Source organism: Polypterus senegalus, chromosome 10 (genome assembly GCF_016835505.1).
Source record: "Polypterus senegalus isolate Bchr_013 chromosome 10, ASM1683550v1, whole genome shotgun sequence".
NCBI classification, from domain to species: domain Eukaryota; kingdom Metazoa; phylum Chordata; class Cladistia; order Polypteriformes; family Polypteridae; genus Polypterus; species Polypterus senegalus.
Window position 1 is genome coordinate 113,995,840 of NC_053163.1, and position 23,565 is coordinate 114,019,404.

The following is a 23,565-nucleotide window of genomic DNA, read 5'->3' on the forward strand; positions in this document are numbered from 1 at the left end:
TTTTGGGTGCTGAAGGTTTTTCTGTGACTGGGTACATCAACCTTCTTCTAAATTTGGGGTCTGTTGTGATAAACACTTCTTTGTATATGGCATCCACACTGAATCACTGTAATTTAAGCGATATGTACCACCTACTACAGTACTTGCAGCTGAGAGCTGGACAGCTGGCACTCTGCCATTAAAGGAGCACAAGACCAACAGTACATAAGAGCCCCCTGTGGACATTGGCTGGTGAACTATTTCAGGAATTTATTGAGATACACATGTTCACACTTTTTAATAGAGATGACACTGGCATTTCCTGCATGGACTGTGAGAGTTAAATTCTAGGACAAGATCAACAGTGGAGAAGATAGATAGATAGATAGATAGATAGATAGATAGATAGATAGATAGATAGATAGATAGATAGATAGATAGATAGATAGATAGATAGATAGATAGATAGATAGATAGATAGATAGATAGATAGATAGATCGATCGATCGATCGATCGATCGATCGATAGATAGATAGATAGATAGATAGATAGATAGATAGATCGATCGATCGATCGATCTATCTATCTATCTATCTATCTATCTATCTATCTATCTATCTATCTATCTATTTAACAATAGATAGACAGCTCCACGACACTAAAGGCTCTCCAGTTTCTTTACAATGTTAGCCCTTTGTCTTTCTGTCCTTTTGGTCCTCTATTACTGCACACCTAACCATTTTCAAGAGCTGCAGAGCCTTTTTTGTCTTCAATATGGATGAAGGGTACTTCCGTCATTACACATTATTTCTAATTAAGAGACATTTTCTACATATTTAACTTGGCAAATGAAATCTGAAGCTCTACACTTGATTTTGAAGACCCTCAAGCCAGTCCTAATCTTTTTTTACCTCATCACCTCCGTATCTTCTCACACTGAGGTCAGGGGTTCTTCCCTAAGGCTCTTTTGCAACATTTTAAGTACTTCACCCAGTAATTCTAATACTTTATTCTGATGTAAACTGAGATAAGAAACATGCAGGAATTCTTCAAGGGTTTCACATTGTTACTTTTTCCAGGATATCAAGTTTGCTGCTTCATGATTCTTTACACAAATGGAAAGGATAACTCAGGTATTTTAAGGGTGTTGTTTACACAGATCTCCTTTTCTTTTCTTCAGTTTGTTCCATTACCTGCTTTTCTTTTTTTGCCATCCAGTTTCATTTTTCCTTCATTTGTTGTCTTTCTGTTGTTTCATTCATGGTTCCATTTTCTCTACCTGCTGCCTAGTTTTTCATGTTATCTTTTATTTAGTTTTCTCTCCCTGGTTTCCTGCTTTTCATTTTATTATTCACTTTATCTGACTCACTATTCTGATTTTCTTTTTCCCTCGCTCACCTTACTCTTCCTTTTATCCTGGTTTTTATTTTATTTTTCATTCACTTTTTTCCACCTTCTGTCTGGTTTCTTTCTTTTTTTTTGCTGTCCTCCTTATCTTTTATTTTACATTCACTTTGCTCATCTCTGTTGCATTTTTTGCTTTATTCTTAGTTCACCTTTTTCCACTTGGTTTCCTATTTTCATTTTTATTTTTCCTTCACCTTTTACAACCTGCTGTTGTTTTTTTCCAGGTTCAGTTTATTTTTAAATATAGCGCTGTTCACTGAGTGCAGACTCAGAGTGCTGTAACAAGTGTACAGATAAAATAGCTAATTTCATAATGAATACACATAACGACACAAATACAGATGTGGATGCATTTGTTAGTACCCTTACAGCCCCATGAAAATTGTCATATACCTCCTGAAAGGTGATTGAATGAAAAGCATGCCTTTGACATGGCATTGAGTAAACCAAAGCAAGTGTGAAGAGAGATCAAGCATTGCTTATTCTATAGATATTTTAAAATGGCCTAGACACATTTGTTGGTATGCCTGGAAAAGATCACAAATAATTGGATTTGAGTGATTTTTTCAAACTATCCATATTCTTTAATTAGCATCACTCATGTCTCAAATCGTACAATCAGTCATTCAGCCTGTTTAAATGGAGAAAAGCAGTCAGTCTGCTGTTTGCCGTCATTGTGTGTCCCACACTGAACGTGGACCAGAGAAAGTGAAGGAGAGAGTTGTCTGAGGAGATCAGAAAGAAAATCATAGACAAACATGTTAAAGGCAAAGGAAGCATCTCCAAGCAGCTTGATGTACCTGTGACAACTGCTTCAATATTATTAAGACGTTTAAGGTCCATGGGACTGTCTCCAACCATCCCAGACATGGCCAAAAAAGGAAAATCAACCCTAGAATGGGCAGAAGGATAATGAGAATAGTAGAAAAAAAGTCAAGGACAACTTCCAAAGAGATAACCCGAACTGCCAAGATGAAGATCCATCAGTGGCAGATCACACCATTCGTCACTTTTTGAGTGGCAGTGGGTTCAAAGGAAGAGGACCCAGGAGGATTTCACTATTGAAAGATAAACTTAACAAAAGCCAGACTGGAATAAAATGCACATTGACAGGTCACAATGCGTCTTGGAGAATGTGCTTTGGACAGGGGAGACAAAACTGGAGCTTTGGTGGCATATCACATCAGCTCTATGTCCACAGATGACAAAAGTAAGCTTTCAAAGAAATTAACACCATACTTTACTGTGAAACATGGAGGAGGCTTGGCTATGTTTGGGGCTGCTTTGCTGCGTCTGGCATGGGGTGCCTTGAGTCTGTGCAGCAAACAATGAAATCTCAAGACTGTCAAGACATTCTGGAGCATAATGTACTGCCCGGTGTCAGAAAGCTCTGTCTCAGTTGCAGGTCATGGATCCTCCAAACCACACAGCTAAAAGCACCCAGGAATGGCTAAGAACAAAACATTGGGCTATTCTGAAGTGGCCCCCAATGAGCCCTGACTTGACTCCTATCGAAGATCTATGGAAAGAACTGAAACATGCAGTCCGTAGAAGACCCCCTTCAAATCTGACACAGCTGGACCAGTTTGCTTAGGTCAAGTGGGCCAAACTACCTGTGGACTGGTACAGAAGTCTCACTGAGAGCCCCAGGAATCACTTCTTTGCAGTGATTGCTTCTAAAGGTTGGGCAGCAAAATATTAGCTCAAGAGGCCCATCATTTTTGTCCAAGCAATTTGCATTTGTTTTATTATTTGAAATATTCTGTTCAATCAAAACTCTAAAGCAAAGTCTGATTTTTGTTAAATACGAAATAAACAATGATGAGTGCCAATTAGTTTTGTCAGTTTCAAGTTATTTCAGAGGCAATTGTGGGTTTTTATTTTTTTTTTTTGTGGAGGGGTACCAACATCTTTGTCTAAGATTGCATGCTGCTTAAACACACAGTTAGACAAAGCAGTCCCAAACTGATTAACATAAATGGAGTCCAACAACATCAGTTATTATCATATGGATAATAACTATGGATAGTTTACAACTGAGGATAGGAAAACAAAAACTCCCTGGAGAAAATAAACCTCTGGGGGTCTCTGGTTGATTATAACACAGACATGGTTACAGTCATGGAGACCTGGCCCATCTGGCCCATCTGGCCCCTCATCTCATCCCCTCCTGCATTCTTCAGCCTTATAAGTGTTTGTGCGGACCTTCTGATAAGACAACCTAATTCTGTCATCCTTGGGCTCCCAGTGTCTTTGGTGTAGTTCCCAACACCCAGGATACAGAGAATAGAAGGAGAACCAAGAAGAGTCAGTGACAGTTTATAATTATTGTCACACATGTGAAACCTCAATACGTGCTCTGGTTTTTAAGTTATGATAAGCACAGAGAGGTGAGTAGGACCTTGGCCGTTTAAAGACTTATATGCAAGAAGGAAGATTTTGAACTCAGCCCTAGGTTTAACTGGAAGCCAGTGTAACGTCTTCAGAACAGGTGTGAAGTTTTCCTAATTCTACTGATGATTTTTGCACCAGCATTTTGAATAAAATGAAAGCTTCAATCAAACGATATGAAATGGCTTGTGAATAACGTATCAAAGTACACAATTTTACAAAAAAGAAATGTGTTAATTGACCTCTCAGTACTTTCCTCACTTAGAGACTATTACTTTGAACTTTGTAAGTTAGGTTGTGTTGTGACATTTTATTCCTCTTTTGATTTTCTCTATTCGCTGTCCTACTCTTCTTTTATTCCTATGTTGTTTGTAGCAGATCCTTAGATTCACACTGTCCTTCAACTGTGAATCATTTTGTTTATTTCAGGGACCCCAGGATCACATACGTCCTTGACCTGGCTCACACATACTCACACAGAGACATACAATAAAGTGGCTCAAGCAAATTAACAAATTAAGATAGCTAAAAAAAAAAACAATTACTAAAGTAAGAATGTGCTCACAAAAAGCCCACCCAATTTCCCCAATGGTGTTTGGTTTTTAGTTAGCACTGAACAGAAAGAAACCCCACAAAGAACTCAGCACAAAACAGTTAATGGTAAACATTAAGCACTCACGGTAAAAGTACAAACACAGTCCAGCACAACAGATAAAAATAATGATGGTGAATGGAGTGAAAAAAGCCCTGTGAACAGACATTGGAATTAAATATAAAGGTTTGTCCTACCAGGTTCCAGTTGTTATGTGAAGATTTGAAGTGATTGGGCATGCTCCCCAGACAAAGACATATCCAACCGAATCACATGAAGAAACAGACACAGAACAAGAACATAAATGTAGAAAAACTGTAATCCAAGGTGGTTGCTGTAGTCTGATTGAGTTCTCTCAGCAAATTGGCAGAGACATTTTTTGAGCAAAAACCAGGAGATAGATGTAAAAAACAAACTAAAACAAAAAAAGTGGAAAGCGAAACACTGGAAGCAGACCTAATGATGAAAATAAAAAATGGCGGCATTTGAGGACCCAAAATCCTATCAAGTCATGGTAGATTGAGGGTGAAATGTTGGAAAAATAAACATAGAAGATCACGATTCCTTTCAGCATCTTATAACTCCTTTTTAAAAGCAGTGCCTCATTATCTTGTTTTAATCAGCAACCTCTGCAGCAGCCTGATGCTACCCAATAATGCAGCACTTCCGGGGTTGCTGGGAATTGAAGTCCATACTAAGTAGCGTTACTACATGTTTTCTACATGTTGTGTGAAGGACGCCATAATATGATGAATGTGGGTGTGAAGCCTCCACATAAGAGCATAAAGCAGGGCAGAACCTTCACTATCCAGCCCAAAAGAGACTCACTGCAGACCAGCTTGTCTCAAAAATCTATCTGCAGGCTTCAACCTGTCTAAGCACAAAGTGGGGAAAACTGGCCTGGCAGTGCAATATAAATTTAAACAGTCCCAGAATGACTCTCAAGATGGAGAAACTCTACAAAACTACAACAGGTGACCAAAAGGCAACAAGGATTATTTGTAAAAAGGAATATTTTGTTAAAGAACAAAAATAATCAAAAAGGGAACCCAAAAGGGCAATAAGGTCTTGCCAAAAAGACAATCCTCATGTAAACAAATCTTTTTTTTTTTTTTATTTATTTATTTATTAATTTTATTACAATCAATACATAGCAATCAAGTTTTACAAAAAAAAAAGAATTATGCTAAGAACAGATCGATCCCCACCCTTGAGAGAGAGAGCAAGCCAAACGGTGTAAAATTTAAGGCTTTTAAAAATACCTAAATCAACAAATTCTCTGTGCTTTATAAAATCATTTCAAAATATTACTGATTAGATCCTACCATGTTTTGAAAAAAGTCTGCACAGATCCTCTAACTGAGTATTAGATTTTTTCCAATTTTAAATAATATAACACATCAGTTTCCCACTGACTTAAAGAGGAGAGTTTGGGTTCTTCCAGTTTATCAGAATAAGTCTGCGTGCCAACAGTGTAGTAAATGCAATCACAATTTGTTTGTCTTTCTCCACTTTAAGCCCCTCTGGAAGAACCCCAAACACAGCTGTTAATGGGTTAGGAGGGATTGTGAGTCCAAGGCTGTCTGAGAGGTAATTAAAAATTTTTGTCCAGAATAATGTTAATTTGGCGCAGGCCCAGAACATGTGACCTAGTGAGGCTGGGACTGGGTTGCAACGTTCGCAGGTTGGATCATGCCCTGGAAACATTTTGGAGAGTTTTAGTCGGGACAGATGTGCTCGATATATAATTTTGAGTTGTATAATTGTATGCTTTGCACATATGGAGCTCGAGTGAATTCTCTGCATTGCTACTTTCCACTCCTTTTCTGATATATTAATTGAGAGATCATTTTCCCAGTGTCCTCTTGGATCTTTGAAAGGAAGGGATTGTAAAAGGATTTTATATATTGTAGAGATGGAGTCTAACTCCTTGAAATTGAGCAATAATCTTTCCAGCGTGGATGAGGGTGCAAGATGAGGAAAATCTGGAAGGTTCTGTTTAACAAAGTTCCTGATTTGAAGATAGTGAAAGAAATTTGTAGCTGGAATGTTAAATTTGGAATGTAATTGTTCATAGGATGCAAAGACGTTGTCTATATAAAGATCTCTAAGCAAGTTAATTCCAAATTTTTCCAGATATTAAAACTGCATATGTTTGTGAGGGTTGAAAGAGGTGGTTCTTTTGCAGGTGCCACAGAAAGAAGCTTCTCCGTCTTAAAATGCTTTCTACATTGGTTCCAGATTCTAAGTGAGTGGAGCACAATTGGGTTATTAGTGTATTGCCGATAACGTGTGTTTATTGGAGCACAGAGCAAAGAAGTACTGCAGGATTTTACTTCTATTGCGGTCCATGCCTGTGTATGTTCTTCTATTTGTGTCCAGGTTCTTATCGACTGTATATTTGCCGCCCAGTAATAAAACTGGAAGTTAGGTAGAGCCATGCCACCTTCTGCCTTTTGTCTTTGTAGGGTCGCTCTTTTGATGCGTGGATGTTTAGAATTCCAAATAAATGAGGTTATTGTTGAATCTAATTGCTTAAAGAATGATTTATTAATGTATATTGGTATGTTTTGAAATAAAAAGGAGCTTAGGAAGAATATTCATCTTAACAGTGTTAATTCTTCCAGCTAGTGTGAGATGAAGGGTTGACCATCTATGCAAGTCTTGTTTAATTTTTTCCATGCAGACGACGAAATTTTGTTGATAAAGAGCTTTATGTTTACTTGTGATGTTTACCCCGAGGTATTTAAACTGTTCTGCAATGATAAAAGGAAGGGTGTCTAATCTAATATTATATGCTTGAATTCACCGGAAAGAGTACACTTTTATTCAGATTAATTCTGAGACCAGAGAGCTTTTGAAATTCTGTGAGTGCTGCTAAGACTGCAGGCACAGAATTTTCTGGGTCCGATATATACAGTACCATGTCATCTGCATATAATGAGATTTTCTGTTCCAGTCCTTCTCTGCTAATCCCCTTTATCTGATCAGTATTTCGACAATGTATTGCCAGTGGTTCAATGGCAATTGCAAACAGCAGTGGTGACAAAGGGCATCCTTGTCTTGTGCCACGTTCTAGTTTAAAGTAGTCTGAGCAAATGTTATTGATGCAAACTGAAGCTTCTGGGTTAGTATACAGTAATTTAATCCATGCACAAATGTTCGGGCCAAACCCAAACTTCTCCAAAATAGTAAAAAGGTATTTCCATTCAATCATGTCGAATGCTTTTTCTGCATCCAATGATAATAATATTTCTGGGGTGTTTGATTTAGTTGGTGAGTATATTACATTAAACAGGCGTCGAAGATTTGAAGATAAGTGTCGGCCCCTAATAAATCCAGTTTGGTCTTGTGATATTACTGAGGGGAGCACTTTCTCCATCCTTCTAGCTATGATTTTAGAGAGTATTTTAACGTCGTTATTCAGAAGTGAAACAAATATCTTAACTTCTTCCAGCAATGTCAATGAAAAGCTGCTTGAGCTTAAATAGCTTAGTGGGAGGCTCAGGAGTGGTGATGTCAGCGTTGCCCCACCTACTGGGGAACCACCCACAAATAACAAGGAACATATGCACATTTAAAAGGACTGTACATAATAATAGATATAACAGAAAATACATAGCAATATCACACATAATAACTTAAAACAATACAATAAATACATTTAGACTTACAGATAACACAACATCTTTACAGATGATGCAGATTTTTATGACAGCTAAGTGGATTGCCATTAGCCATCTTGTTTCTAGAGCTGATGCTGCTGTTGAAGCTGTGGGTCAGACAGGAGTCAATTAGACTGTATGAGTAGCTGTCACGTGTCATTAGATCCTCAACCAGCATGATTCATCCACCTTGTGTTATTGCAGCCAGTGGCTCTTCCCTGACTCATATTTATTTTCTGTATATTTGCTGCTTGGGTTAACTTAAAATCATTTTTTTTTCAAGTTTTCTGGTTATTTTTGTTGGTTTTATTTATATTTCATTAATTGTGCCCTATGTTTTTAAATGTGAGTCTATTTCATATGACGTTAACCTGCACCCAGTCCTGCTAGCAAGTACTCAAACTTTCAAGGAAAACTTGGGGTTTGGTTGCAGGATTGGCACCCCAGCCACTGCAAAAAACCTCATACTGTTCCACTCCATTTCAACTAGTGGAGTGCTGAGGTGTCATCCGTTGCATGGCTGTGCTAGCCTCCTAATCTGGGATCCTGAGGTGGTACGCCATGTGGTGGATGTGGCAGTGCTTGATCCCAACCTCTCTCTCTATCTCTCTCTATTCTTTGTGTTTTTTGGGTGGTACCTTAAGAGAAGTGGGGCCACCCTGACATCACCACTCTTAATAAGTCAATAATTCCATAATTTTACACATCATAATGTACAATACCTCTTACACCACAACAGTTACAGTTTGGTTAAGGAGGTCTTCATGTTAGCCACATTTCTCCATCCAGTGGCGTGACTGCCACTCCTCTCCCACAATCCTCCTTACTTTCAGATCCACATTGTAGTCATCTGCTGTAATATTATGTATTTTATGTAAGTAATATAAAAGCAAACCAACCTGGAAAAATGAAATGGTCATTTTAACTGAAGAAGATATCTGAAGAATGAAAGTGTGCTCATCATCTTTATCTGCCATTCTACATCAAACACACCCTTTTCTCCCTCAATAATAAAAATAAAAATAATAATAATAATAATAACAGATTTTTATTTCCAAGCACTTTTTGTATCACTGAACATAAGAAAGTTAAAAACAGAAACAAACAAAATAAATTTTCTCTAATGATCCAGAGGAGATAATACCCTATGCCTGCTTTCTGCCTCAGTCCTTTTAGTTCATAGGCATCCCGGTCAGGTATGGGATTATATATAGATAGATAGATAGATAGATAGATAGATAGATAGATAGATAGATAGATAGATAGATAGATAGATAGTGTGAGGGATGGCCGGGGCCTATGCCCAACCGGATGCCCCTGCTGCATATGTTCCGGGGGAGCCACCATGGACAGCTCAATACCTCCCCCGGGACACTTGGTGGCAGCCTTCCTGGCCAATGTTGATTCCCCAGTCTCCCGCGTGGCTCCATGGGACATGGAGTCCTCCACAGCCTGGTTGGGCGCTGGGGTGGCTGCTAGGGGGTGCTGCTGAGACTCAAGAACCCAGCTAGACGAGTCATCAGCCCCAGCCAGAGGTGCAATTGGGACCAGGTGGTCAAGCACCTGGAACACTTCCGGGTGGGCTATAAAACGGGCCAGCCTCCACCACTCAGGGGCCAGAATCGGGAGGAAGAGGACGAGGTTGCCTGGGAGGAGTGGTGGTGCAAGGTGGAAGTGTGTTGGTATTGTGAATTTAAGTGCTTTTGGGACTGTGTTGGGCCTGTGGGACATGGGGAAGGCGTGCCCCACAGCTGAAGAGAAAAATAAAACTTTGTTTATTGAACACGTGCCTCTGTGTAAGTCTGTGCCGGGTCGGGCACTATTTAGCACCTTTCACAATAGATAGATAGATAGATAGATAGATAGATAGATAGATACGTAGATAGATAAATATTGAATTCAGTCAACTGTTTAAAAGGATTCATCTCTATGTAAGTTTTAAATCATCCCTTGTGCAGGACAGTCCAGTGTTAACCACTAAGGAGTTCCATAACCTGGCAGCTGCAGGACTAATTGGTTGGTCACTCAGTGACTTGTCTTTAAAGCCCATGTCACATTAGACAACTTTTCCAGTGATTTTCAGTCGTAGCCTTCGTTTACAGTACTTACTCTTAGGCAGTCGGTGGCAGTCACTGGCACACTGTCATGCTGACATACCCAACAACTGAAACAAACTGGTCTGCAAATGGCTAGGACACAATCAAACAGGGTTCTCTATGGTTGGAGAGCTGGGCTGTGTGTGCAGGAGAGCTGACAACCAATGAATGCTCATCTAGAAATACAGCTCACAATATATAGGAATAAGAATCATGTGTGTTTTGAACCTCATAAATAGAAGAGAAGCCCGACTGTTTTCAGTCGTGACTTTTTGTTGTGGAGTATGTCAGATTTGATGATTACAGTCTCTAATCTCGTTGCTGCACCATGTCAGATTACACAATTAGAAGAACTGTTAGAACATTAGAGCATTAGAACAATCTAGATGAGAACAGGCCATTCAGCTCAACAAAGATTGCTGATCCTATCCACCTAATTCTTCTAAAATAACAGTTGAATATATATGGTAGCTTACTCTAAGTGTCTATGGTTCTCTGTGTAAAGAAACACTTCCTAACATTTGAGCAAAATTTGCCCATTACAAATTTCCACCAGTGTTTCCCAGTGTTTTTGATTATTTAATCTTCCTTCATAATTCATCGCCTGTAGCCCTGGAATCAGCCTGGTCACACTACTCTGGAACTTTTCTAGTGCTGCTATGTCCTTTTTGTAGCCTGGAGACCAAACCTGCACACAGTACTCTAGATGAGGCCTCACCAGTGTGTTTTAAAGTTTGAGCAGAACCGCCTTGGACTTGTACTCCACACATCAAGGCGCTATATAACCTGACATTCTGTTAGTGTTCTTAATGGCTTCTGAAAACTGTCTGGCAGTTGATAGTGTTGAGACCACCACGACTCCTAAATCCTTCTCATGAGGTGTACTTTGATTTTCAGACTTCCCATTGTGTATTCCAATCTAGCATTTTTAATTTGTTCTAGTTGTTCAACAGCAAGGTCAGTAATTGTATTTGTCATATCTGAAGTACTCCACAAACAAAGGTCATGTAATGCGACATCAGGTTAAGGAAAATGTCACTGCAGGCAAGAGTCTATCCAGCAAGCATCTGATGCAAGGTAGTAACTACCTCTGGATGGGGCTTCACTTCATCACAATGCCCACTGATCTTCACACAGCACCAATTTAAAATCTCCAACCTACCAAACATGCACAGCTTTTGGACGTGGCAGGTAAAGAGGAATCCACACAGGCACGAGGAGACCAAGCACACTCCATTTCACCGGGGACTTGAACTCAGGTCTAACACCACCGTGCCCTTCTCCTGTTCTTTTCTTTCAAAAGTCTCCTCTCTGCTATTTCTAAACAGTTTATAGAAGTGTCAGAGAATGGTCTAATCTGAGAACAGCGGTTTATTACAATATTTTGTATCCAACATATACTGCATACTCTAAAATATGTAGCCCCAAAATAAAAGCATTTCCTATTAAAGCCAAACCTCATAAATCTCAGGCATAGTGTGAAAATACATTCAAAATAAATTTAACTTCCATTAATCTGAAGGCTTTCCTTCAAATGGCACACACAGGCCATCAAATGCACAGAGATCAATGAAAGGCGCCTTTAAAAGCCCTTAGTGATTCAGTGGCCATATGCTTTTCAATATTAGCACTATAAATCTTACTTACATTCAGCTACACCATGTTACTGTAATCAGAGTAAATCATATTAGAGAGAATATTTGACTAGCAACAAGACAACAACACTAAGATTTTCAAGATCTCATACACTTTATTGATTTTCAGTTAAATTTGGCACCAGACAAAGAAGAGATAAAAAAAATGGCTTCATCAGTCTCAGCCTCCTTTCTCCATCATCAGAGGCTGTGTGGGAGATACCAGCTTTGTCCTGGCTGGCAAAACAGCAAGAATCTCCATCGGATTCTATTGGAATTGTGGAGGACAGCTGGGACTCATGTCTAGCTGGAATGCCCTGAGAGTGGAAGGACCGGGAGAGGAGCAGTATCTCTCCTGGAACATGAGAGAACTGCTGCCCTGGTAGGTGTTGGGGCCTGTGGACACCACCAGGGGGCGCATGGACATTTGCTAAGCCCTGGACTGCAGCACTTCTGCCACACCAGGAAGTTCTGCAGGACGGTCATCAGGGAGCACCTGGAGCACATCTGGATGAACTATAAAAGGGGCCACCTTAGTCCATTCGAGGAGCTGAAATTGGGAAGCAGAGGAAGAAGCTTGCGAGTGGAGGAGTGAGGGCGGCAGAGAAGAAGGAAAGAAAGGAGAAGAAAAGGACTGTGAGCAATAGTGCTGGTGGGTTGTGCACTTTGTGTGCTGTGCAAAGGAGTTTGCATTGTGAGAAATAATAAAAGTGTGTGTTTGGACTTCTGTGTGTCCTGGTATCTGTCTATAGTCAGGATGAACTTCCACAGAATGAAGCACCTGGTCTGCCATGTCAGCATGGTGGAGGTGTGTCAAGATATTGGAGTCAGAACCACACCAAAAAGCATGTGAGGTCTACCAATCAGCAACCAGAGCAGACCAGGATCTCCACTGACCTGTCCATAATAGCCTCACCCCAATCCAGCCAGAACCCACACTACTGCCTAAGGCTCAAAAACAGCAAACTGGCTTTTTAAGTTCAAAATGCCTTAAAAGTTCCAAATTATCTTGGATGCCTCTCAAGGGAAAGGAAACCATAAAAATCATTTGGCTTAAAGAGACAGTCCACAAAAACAATCTTTATAAATGAAGATATTTATATAAAAAAAGAAATATAAAGGCTCACAAGAACAAAATGGAGCTGCCTAAAAAGTAAAACCTAAGGCAAACAGGTCCCAAAATGCAACCCAAGGCTGAAATTTAATAACCAACGAAAAAGACAATCACAAAATAATAACTTCACATGAAAAACAAGGCTCACAATTGACTCCAGTAAACATCATTACACAACTTCTGAGACCCTTGTCTTCTGACCTTAAATAACCAGAGAGGGGCTCTTAAATAACTTCAGGCTCTTTCCTTTATACATTAGGCATTGTGGCTAAGGAGTGGGACTCTGACATCGGCTGGTATTGCTGTCTCACAGATGGAGCATCTTGAGCTTTAATTCACACTCCATTAGCATCTTTGTGGAGTCTACATGTTCACTTATGTCTGTGTGAGGTTTGTTCTTTGTGCTTCCCTCCCACATCCCTCCCACATCCACATATGCACATTGGTTTGATAGGAAATGCTAAACTGGTTCTGCAGAAATGGACACTGTGATGGACTGATGCCCAGTCCACAGTTGTTTTCTGTCTCATGTCTTATGGACTACTAACTTAAGCATTTCAGCTTGCAAACATCTAGGACCGTCATACCTTCTTTCACTCTTTCACTTGACTAAGGAGAAAGTAGCCACAAAACATATTTCTCTATTAAAAAAGAAAATGTTGAGACAAGACTATTGCCTCCTCTCAACCATTTACGGTTAATAGCCCATGTCCATGGTACTCTCACCTCTCATTTGTGTAAATGCTTTTGTCAGATACAGTTCCTGCGCTCTTAGCTCTTATAAATGTTTACGTTTTCCTCACTTTAAGTTCCCAATAAAAGAAGACTTATTATGTCCCAATCTTATTGAAGAATTTCATCACGAAGGGTTATCAACAGAAGAAATGAGTACACAGACAATCCTAGCACATAGAAACGATGAAGTCAAATGAATTAAAGTGAAAATTGTTGATTGGTTACACAGCAAATTGGTTAAATGTGTATCAGTAGTCTATGCTGAAAGAGTTGGTGGTGCGGAAGATGAAAACATCAACTTACAATATCCTGTAGAATATTTACAACCGTTAACTGTGACCCGACATTTGCGCGATAGACATATGAGCGCCGACAAAATAGCACCGATTAAAACGCGGTGTCAAAATCGCGCCAACAAAATCGCGCAGACAAAATCGCCCCGACAAAATCGCGAAAGTTTCATTAAATATGAATTACTAGTTCAAAGCATATATAATAATGTTTATTTTAGAAGTCAATATTATGAGATGCGGCGTTCCATCAGCACGGCACGCAGATAGTCCTTAAGATCACGCCTTGCATATGTAGGAAGAATTGCAGCAAGACGTCTTGATAATTGAGCGTATTTAGACTTGCTGTCTGCCTGACTGCTGGTAATTCCGCTTTGTATACGACGCGTTATGCCAATCCTCGACTGGGTTATTTGTTCGCGGCATGCCATCAGCAGTTATAACAGTTATAACCTAGAACATAATGTGTACATAATGCACACGTACGCGTCCCACTCTCTTGGCCTCTCTCGCGATTTTGTTGTGGCGATTTTGCCGGCGCGCGTTTGACGAAAACCAGTTAGCGGGTTTGTCGGCGCAGTTTTGTCGGGGTGCATATGTCTATCGCGCTTTTGGCGGTGAACCACCGTTAACACCATCCGGTCTCCCACTGGCCAAATTACTGCTGAAAGAAGGACATATCGAATATGACAATTAACAAATCACAGGGACAAACATTCAAAAATGTATTTATTAGAGAGAAAGAAACGATATTCACTCACAGGCAGTTATACGTCGCGTTGCCACAATGTGAAGTCCAAACACGGAATCAAAATTCAATGTGATATTCACGAAAAGTTAATTCAAAAAATTGTTTTTACTGAAGTTTTACAGTAAAAGTGGAAGTTTAAAAGTATTTGCATATTAATTTCAAAGCCAAACAGAACAAAAATGTATAACGCAACAAATACCTCTAACGCAGCATGAAACATAATTTTCTTTCAATTCGTTATGTTTTACTATTTTTTGCTATGGTTAATTACGTGCTGTAATGTAAAATAATTAGGTCTATTATGCATATGTAACAATTCCCATGAAAAAAATAATCTGTTTAAAGTGTACATCCACTTCCCCATACGTGAGCGGCAGAGCCATGAAGTAGCTAGCACGTAGTGCCCGTCTGAGGGGGTTGCTGAATGAAGCGAGTAGGGGGCAGTGCCCTCTGGTGTTGTAATCAGAAAGAAAGAAAGAAAGAAAGAAAGAAAGAAAGAAAGAAAGAAAGAAAGAAAGAAAGAAAGTTGCCAATGCTAAGATAATTGAAAAGAAAAGTAAATCAGGGAAAAGATAAAGAGAGAAGCATACGAGCAGAAAGAGAAAGTCCAGAAGTAAAGAGGGGAATTTGCTGTTTGCGGGTGACAAAGAGACAACTGGAGCTGACAGATTCTTGGCACTCTTCCGTCTGATGACTTATTTGAAGGAGCAGCAGGTGGACCAGTAGCTCAGAGCAATGTCTCAGATTACATACATCACTCGTGAAGCCCTGCTAAGTTTTGCCTAAAGGAGGTTGCACTGCATGGCTATTCACTTCACCCGTAATTGTTTTCAAATTTGCACTGCCACTGTTTCCATATCTGATCTATACTCCTTTTTAGTATTTCCTAATATGACTCAATGAATTTGTCATTGATGCAAGTCATCTGAATGGAGGTGGGTGTTGGGTGGGGGACACTCTAGCCTTTATGTTGGTTTGCCTTTGTGCTGCACATTTCAGGGACTGGGCAGAAATGGCCCCTGGGCTAAGTTTGGGACTCACTGACTTAGGAATTAGGAATTAGGAATTGTCCTAAATAATGTTTTTGATGTCAAGTTAGTCCTATCCACCTCTTTTCCTTCTTTTCACCTGAAGCTTTTTGCTGTCACTACTCTCTCAATTGTTTTCATTTTGTGGACTGCTGATGGTTCTCCATAATTTGGACATTTTGAAAGTGCCCACTGTTTACAGAAACAGAACGAGGCCGTGAGCTTGACTGAGTCCTTCATTCATAATTATTATAGAAGAGCCTCTTAGAAATAATGAAAGCCTAACAGGCTGCCAAGCTCTGGTAATCGTAACAGATGAGAACAAGCAACAGACCTGGCACTTTTCCCAAGTGAAAAGAGATGGGGAGATTAAAGGAATTTAAGAAAAAATAAAACATCTTATCAGAGGCTGAAAACCCTCATGTTGGATGCTTTGTCCTCCAAATTGTCACCAGATCCTTTTATCTAAACGTGTCATCTTGAACTGGTCAGGGATTACCACATCCAGGGAGATGGAAGGACATGAATGGGTCATCTTACTCGCTATTTGGTGCATCTTAAACCAGAAAACAGGAAGCAGATGGCATCTGAGAATAGAACCTGGCAAGCACAACTCACCCTGCTCCGTTGACTCCACTAGTGGGCAAAAATTAAAGTTCACTGGCAGGTTGCTTCTTTACTTGTCACCTGAGTGGCAACTCAAACATTTACTCAGAAGGAGGAGAAAAAATAACTAACTTTTGGTCCTAACTGCCAAAGGGTCTCTTCATCCATTCAATATCTTTGAAATGTCCAAAACAGCACGAGGGTCATTCTGGTTGCTATAAGGAACACGTGTAACGTAATGGTCACCCAGTGATCCATATAACTAACAAAGTAGATGCTTTGACCTAAAAAAGGTCCACCCAGCTGCAAAATACTGTAGAAAAAAATTGGCAAAAAGTGGATAACTAAATCCTGCACCTTGCTGTTGTCTGCCCAGAAGCTGCATGTTCTCCTCATGTCATTGTTGGGTTTTTGTCCCAAAGATGTGCATTTTAAAATAGTTGTTGCTTCTAAATTAGCCTTGTGTTGGAGCAGGTCTTAGAATGGATTGGTGTCCAGTCCACGATTGTGCCCTCTGTTGCCATGATAAGCTTCTGCACTCACTACGCTGAAGTGTTATGATATGATTGTTCCTGGAAAGGAGCCATTGGCCCCATGAACATTTTCTTCCCAGAGATATGCCAGTTGGGTTCTGGCACAAGTGTGGGTGTATGTCTGATTATACCCGGCAATGCACAGATGTGACACAGACTCTCCACACAAGACATTTTCCTACTTCTCTGCAGATGCAGTCCCTGCAATCAACTGAAGCAAATAAGCTGGTGAAAAAAAAATAGATGGAAAATAGAAACAAAGCCAGAATAAGAAAAGCTTTGTGTGCAGAAGACATTTAAAGTCATCAGGGCTCATCTCTGACCTGTTCTGGGCTGCGCCGCACTGCACGTCTATCCCTGTGGAGCGACATTGTTTCTTTTTCTTGGAAAGAATAATGAGAAAATAAAAAAACTGAAAGGTCAGATTCAAAGAAGTCTCATGGCGCTGGGGCTGGTAATCTGCTTCCCCATCTTGAATTTTCTTTAAATTTCTGTCAGTCACTTTAATTCCTTAGTAAAGCGGACAGCGCTTGTCTCAGGGAGCGATCAGACAGGCAGGCACACCAGGTGGAGGGGAGCCACAGGGAGCGTCAGTTCGTCCATCCATCCATCCATCCATCCATCCACATGCCTTTGTAATGAGCTACAGTACGGCCTGCAGTTCAGATGGAAGAGCAGGAAGTTTTTGCAATGAAACACACTGGGATAGTTTAAAAACAAAATGCAAAGTATTTCCTTTTGATTTCACATATGATGTGCATACCAGTGACTGCATAGTAGATTAAGAGAGAAAGGAAACTCAGCCGCAGCAGGAGGGGGGAAGCTGCCAGGTACTGGATTTCATTAAGAGTCTTACTCAGCTACTGACTCCTGACCTCAGTGACCACATGAGGTCTTGGGGATCAGACAGCCAAGAGGTAAACCTGCAGGTTAGGAAGATTTCACAGCATCAGGCCTCAAGATGACAAAGTTATGGGATGCTGAGAAGTGACATGATCAGACGCAAAGGGGGTAAAGCGTCAGGATCCTGGGATATAGGAGACTAACACAGCAGAGCTGCAGGTCACTGACACGATTGGGCTGCTTGAATCTGGAGGTCTGCCTGTAACATTTAGTAATCACATTAAGCTGCTTAATCCTTACATTACAATGAGTTACAGCTGCAGGTTATCACAGTCTTGGAGTAGGAGCACACAACAAATTGGTAAAGCTGTAGGATGCTGAGATCTGGTGAGCATCTGGTCCCATTGAGATAACAGGACTGGACAAGATCAGGCACCAAAAGTGACAGATTTACTGAGATCTGGAAGTGACATCTTTGGGTAATGAAGATTAGCAGGATAAGCCACCAAATGGGATAAAGCTGTAGCTCAGAGCAAATGAAATAACATGAAATGATACACAGGTCTGATGAAGGTGGGAAGCTTGTGAGATACTAATATTTGGACAAGATGGATACCAGTAATGCAGCTGGGTGAGTCAATTAATCCAGCAAAAGTGCAAGATGATTGGATTGAAGAAATTCAAACTGTAAGGAGATCATGTTACTGATAAGTTATCATGTATCAAGCATTTAAAGTTACAGAATGCTGAAAGTCGACAGGGTCAAGCCAACAAACCCCCAGGGTGATGAGACTTGACAGAGGTAAAAATTCACCCATCCACCCCTTTATCAAACCGGTGGGCACCATCTATGATTGAAGACACCCAGCCGTTCCTGAGGCAACATTTCGGGTTTCTAAATTCTGGAAGAATAAGCTAACAAAGATGTGAAAAAAACATGTGACAGGATCAGGAGCCAATCTTTAGATCTGTGGCCTCTGACAGACTGGGTCTTCAATTAAGTACAGCCGCAGAATCCTTATATTTGACTGGGTTATTATCAGCAATGAGGCGACATGTCAATTTCTTCAGTTATTAAAGAACTGTGTGTAAAATATTTAAAACCGCAGGTTGCGGAGAGCTGACATGATCAGACTGCAGTTCTCCAGAATCATTTCCTGATGACACAAAACAGAAGAATATGGAAAGATGTCTCAATCATCCACCAAAGAGCTGCACAAAATATTAAAAAGTTAAATAACAAAGTGGTCAATAATATGTTACTAGGATCCATTAGGATCAGACCACAATGAGAGAATTTGGGACCTGATGGTATCAGCCTACACTGAGGTGACAGATCAATATGTCCTTAGTAAATGAATACATGTCTGTATGTCTGTCTGTGTGTCCATCTGGTTGCTATGTCTCTGTCATTCCAACAGATGGCGCATCATTAACATTGTTCACAACCAAATGTATTGCATTTGGCATTCCACTAGATGGCACATCATAAATATTTGTAGTAATGCAAAATACAGTCCAATAGGGGATGCAGTGCAAATGTTAACGCTGCTAAATGTTGATTACTTAGATTTCATCCCATCTTAGACTGGTAGCGCAGCTAGTTCCATCTAAAACGTACACTTACAGGTTGCAGAGATCTGACATGACAGGGATTCAATAAGACACATCTTCAGAATCATTCACAAAGATGACACAAAACAGAAGAGGTTTGATATTTGACTGGATCATAAACTAATTAGCTACTCAAGACTTTGGAAAGATCAAATGACAAAAATGTAAGTAATGGGCTACTCATCTCTGTCAGGATCAGACCACACTAATGTAATTTAGAGTCTGACAGAAAATAAACAAGCTGAAGAATGCTGAGTCCTTAAAGAATCAACGAGGAGATGCCATGTCAGGTTGCTGAATTATTGAAGAACTCCATATCAAAAATGTCAAAAGGCAGGTTACAAAGATCTGACAGAATCAGGCCACAATGAGACTAATCTTATGAACAATTCCTTGTGATGAGAAAGCAGCACAATTTGGAAAATTGACTGGATGAGCTTGAGCTGCAGGTAAGGACTATTTACGGAATATTTCACCAACATTAGGATGGTTCAGTTCTCAAACAGGGAGAAGCTGCAGGCATCAGAGATCTTGCTGGTTCATGTAAGAGGGACGAGAAGAGCGAGGTGGGACACGTTGACATTTTTGACATCTGAAAAGACAAAGTCCTAGTGAGACATGGTGACAGGACATTAAGATCTGACAGGCTCACCTTCTTCATCTGGCCCAGCCTACCAACTGGTTTGGCAGTGTGTGACATCTCGTGCCTTTCTATGTTAGTTAGGTTTTACTCACCATCCTCCCAGCTGACACCTTTTCTGCAGGGTTCAGTTTTTGCAGTAGATGGCAGTGTTTAACCACACAAGGGGAGCCCTGTAGGTTTTTCAAATGTTTCATTGTGAATAAAGCTAAGCAGAATGAAGAAAGGCCCACCACCACCACCACCACCACCACTACCACCCATTCACCTCACTGAAATGACTGACAGCTGATCTTTATAACTTGAATGTCTCCTTTGACCAGGCTTCACAGCGTGGAACCTTATAGTTAAGCAGAAAAGGAATGATAAGAAATAAAATAAGGAGTAAAGCAAAATACACATTTGCACATACATGCCCACTTTGACCGTCATAAAGTGCTTGGGGAAGGTTTGTGTTATTCTCATATTTGCAGGCATGCATATAATAATAGTTTAAATCAAAATGCGCACATTGCAATAATTCAGATATGTACGCACTCCTATGGGAATGCATATGTATAGACGCTTATTGGCACAGGCACGCACATGCTGGAAAAAGTGAATACGAGTAGAGACAGATGAGAATACACACACACACACACATATAGTGACCCCTGAGGGCCTACAGTCCAGCTGTGCGACCCCGAGTCGTGTTTCATAATTTTTAATATTATGAGAGTGAATTTGAAACTGGCGGTTCACAATGAGATGATCGAAGAGGTTGCACTTCTCCTGTTTTCATATTTAATTGTCAATGTGGAGCAAGGGCACAAAGGGGAGAAATTTCACAGAAGTCCATGCTCACCGTGAGGAACATCATTCACATGGAGCCCACATAGAAATGGGGATTAAGGGGCCACTCACAGAGAATCCAGGCTTATACACAAGAACATAAGAACTTTGATAAATGAAAAGGAGACCATTCAGTCCATCAAGCGTGTGTATTTAGCTAATAGCTTTGAGGATTCTGCTATCTCATCCAGAAACTTCTTGAAGGATGTGAAGGTCTCTGTTTGAATTACATGGCTCAGTGTGTAACTTCCCATTACCAAAACTCTTTGAGTAAAGAAGAGCTACCTAAGCTTCAGTGCTATATGCAGTTCCCCTTAATTTCGACCTGCAATGAGAAGTCAAGCAAGATGACACCCTCCCTTAAACTGAAAGAATTCTGGACCCACTTTATCCAGGGAGTGCCTACATAGGAATCTGCTCACAGCAAGGGGAGAAAGCCCTGTTTTTTTTAAAGGATCCTTTCCACATTGATAACTAGCCATTTCCTGCAGCTCCACACACGTTGTAGTGAAACAGGACCAACTTTAAAAATCAATAAACAAAAAGGTATCGCTATCTAAGCGGAGGAAAGTTACACTCCAAAACACAGAAGTAGACCAACTCCCCACTCCTGACGTCACGCTCCCCCGTCCCCTCAGCCCGCAGCCTCTGTCTCCGAGTAGCGCGAATATATCACTCCTGCAAGCGAACTGTAATTCTTAGCATGATGAGAGAAGTTACAAAATCAACCAGAATGTTCAAGCAAATTATAGAAAAAAATGCGATCTAAATCCGTTAAGTAGTTCTCTTGCTCGCTAATTAAGTGGAAGTAAGATACGCTCCGAGGCTGGCGCGTCTCTTTCAGATTTGTGCAAATAAATAGGAATTGCATGCAAACTATGATACTTAGCTTAATGAGAGAAGTCGCAAAATCAACCGGTATGTTCAATCAAATGATGGAAAAAACCCAATCTAAATCCGTTAAGTAGTTCTCTCATGAAAAGCGGACAGACATACAGATCGACAGACGTTGGAGTATGGAGATTGAACCACTGAAAAGAGTTGAGTTCTTGGGATAAAGGAAAATGCCCATAGTTAAGTAGATATCCCCACTCACCAAGGAACAAGCTGGTGAGTCATACCATTTAAATAAAGCTGTACCTATAAAAGAAGCCATCTGCAATGTGATGCCACTCCAAAGAATGGTACTTTCTGCAAATTGTACTCTCTCACAGTGGAGGGCACCACTCATACAAAGTTTTACTTCCAAAGGAACCCATTTATAGGGATGTCACTCAAAGAGACCACCTATTACTGTACAAAGATGGCTGTTTATAGCAACGAATGAAATGATTCACAAAAAATGGAATTTCCAGTGAAAATTTGCAAAAGAAATTCAAAGGATGCCTGTGAAGTTTGGGGGCTGGCTGCCTGGGGTGAGTCCATATGTGGGTAGGCTCATGAAGGTCCTAGTCTGCTTGGTTTGACTTTTAGGAGGACTCATGTCATTTTTTTTTTGTATATTTTTGCGTGCTATAATCATGACACTTCGCTGGAATCTTCTCAGGCAGAGCCCTGTGTGCAAAGAACCCAGAATTCAAAGGGGCACCACTCAAGAGGGCACATGACTCACAGCTGGAAGGGATTTTGGGTGATCCTTTCCTAACTTTACAATGTAGACCCACAGATATGTCCTCCACCCCAAATCTTGTTCTTTTTTCCTGGCACTCACCTGGCCTGGAAGGTATCATGTTTTAGGAAGGGTTTCTCTCCTAGTGGGTTTTCATGTCGTGGTTCTTTTCTTTTTTGTGCTATTCATTTATGTTAATGTTACTTTTGCTGTGGGTATTATGTGTTTTGTGGGTGGTTTCCAAAGAGACAGGACATGCTGGCCAATCACCGCCAGTAACTGCCCATTACTCTATAAAAGTGGAGGGTCTCCCCTCCCAGTTCATCATGAATGCAGTCCGGAGTGGGTAAGTTATTGCGTTTTGCCGTGCCCTGTCCCTTTTTTTTTTTGCGAATTTCTGGATTTTTGATTCTTTGGACTCTGTATTGGGACTATGTTCGTCTTGGATCACCTTACCTTTACAAGCCATTGCCTTTTGTGCTCCACCAAGCTCCTTCTTCTACAGATCATTTTGTTATAAATACATCTTTTATTTTTATAAAGATCCTGTGTTTACCCTGTTATCTAGCCAGGGTTTTGGCCGGTATATCCCCCTCTAGTGGGCACTTTTGAAAGTGCTTTTTGGAATTGTTTTGTAATTACATGCCTTGGGACCACTAGCTCATAACAGAAGGAGACACAAATCACAAGCACTTGCACCTGGGACTAATGGATCCGCCCTGCACACAGATCTGGCTGCTACTGTGCTCCACTTCCTTATCAGGGGACATCTTCTCTTCATTTATTTATATTGCATGTGCTCAGATAGAGCAAATATTTAATGCAAGCGAGAGAAGCAGGCAATAAACTGTTATTCAGTCATTATAGTCTTTTAATGTTCATAAATAATCTTACTGTGTCAAGAAGCAGAAGCAAAAAGAGTAAATGGGTGTGACAAATCAATGATACAACCTGGAAAGTTGTCATAGGCGATGCTGGCAGACACACCCAATGTGTGTGACATTCAGTCTCTTAACATTACATTGCTGTATCTTCTTTATGGGTCTTTTTGGTGCTCCCTTCTTCTCCTCCTTCCTGGTCCTTCTAGTTAATATACTTTCACTTCAAGTTGATGACTTTTTAAAACTTGTCAGGGCCAAGGTGAACACCCCTAGCCACTCTCTCTCCGATGTCATTTTGAGGGAACAGAGCAGCATGTAAACGGAG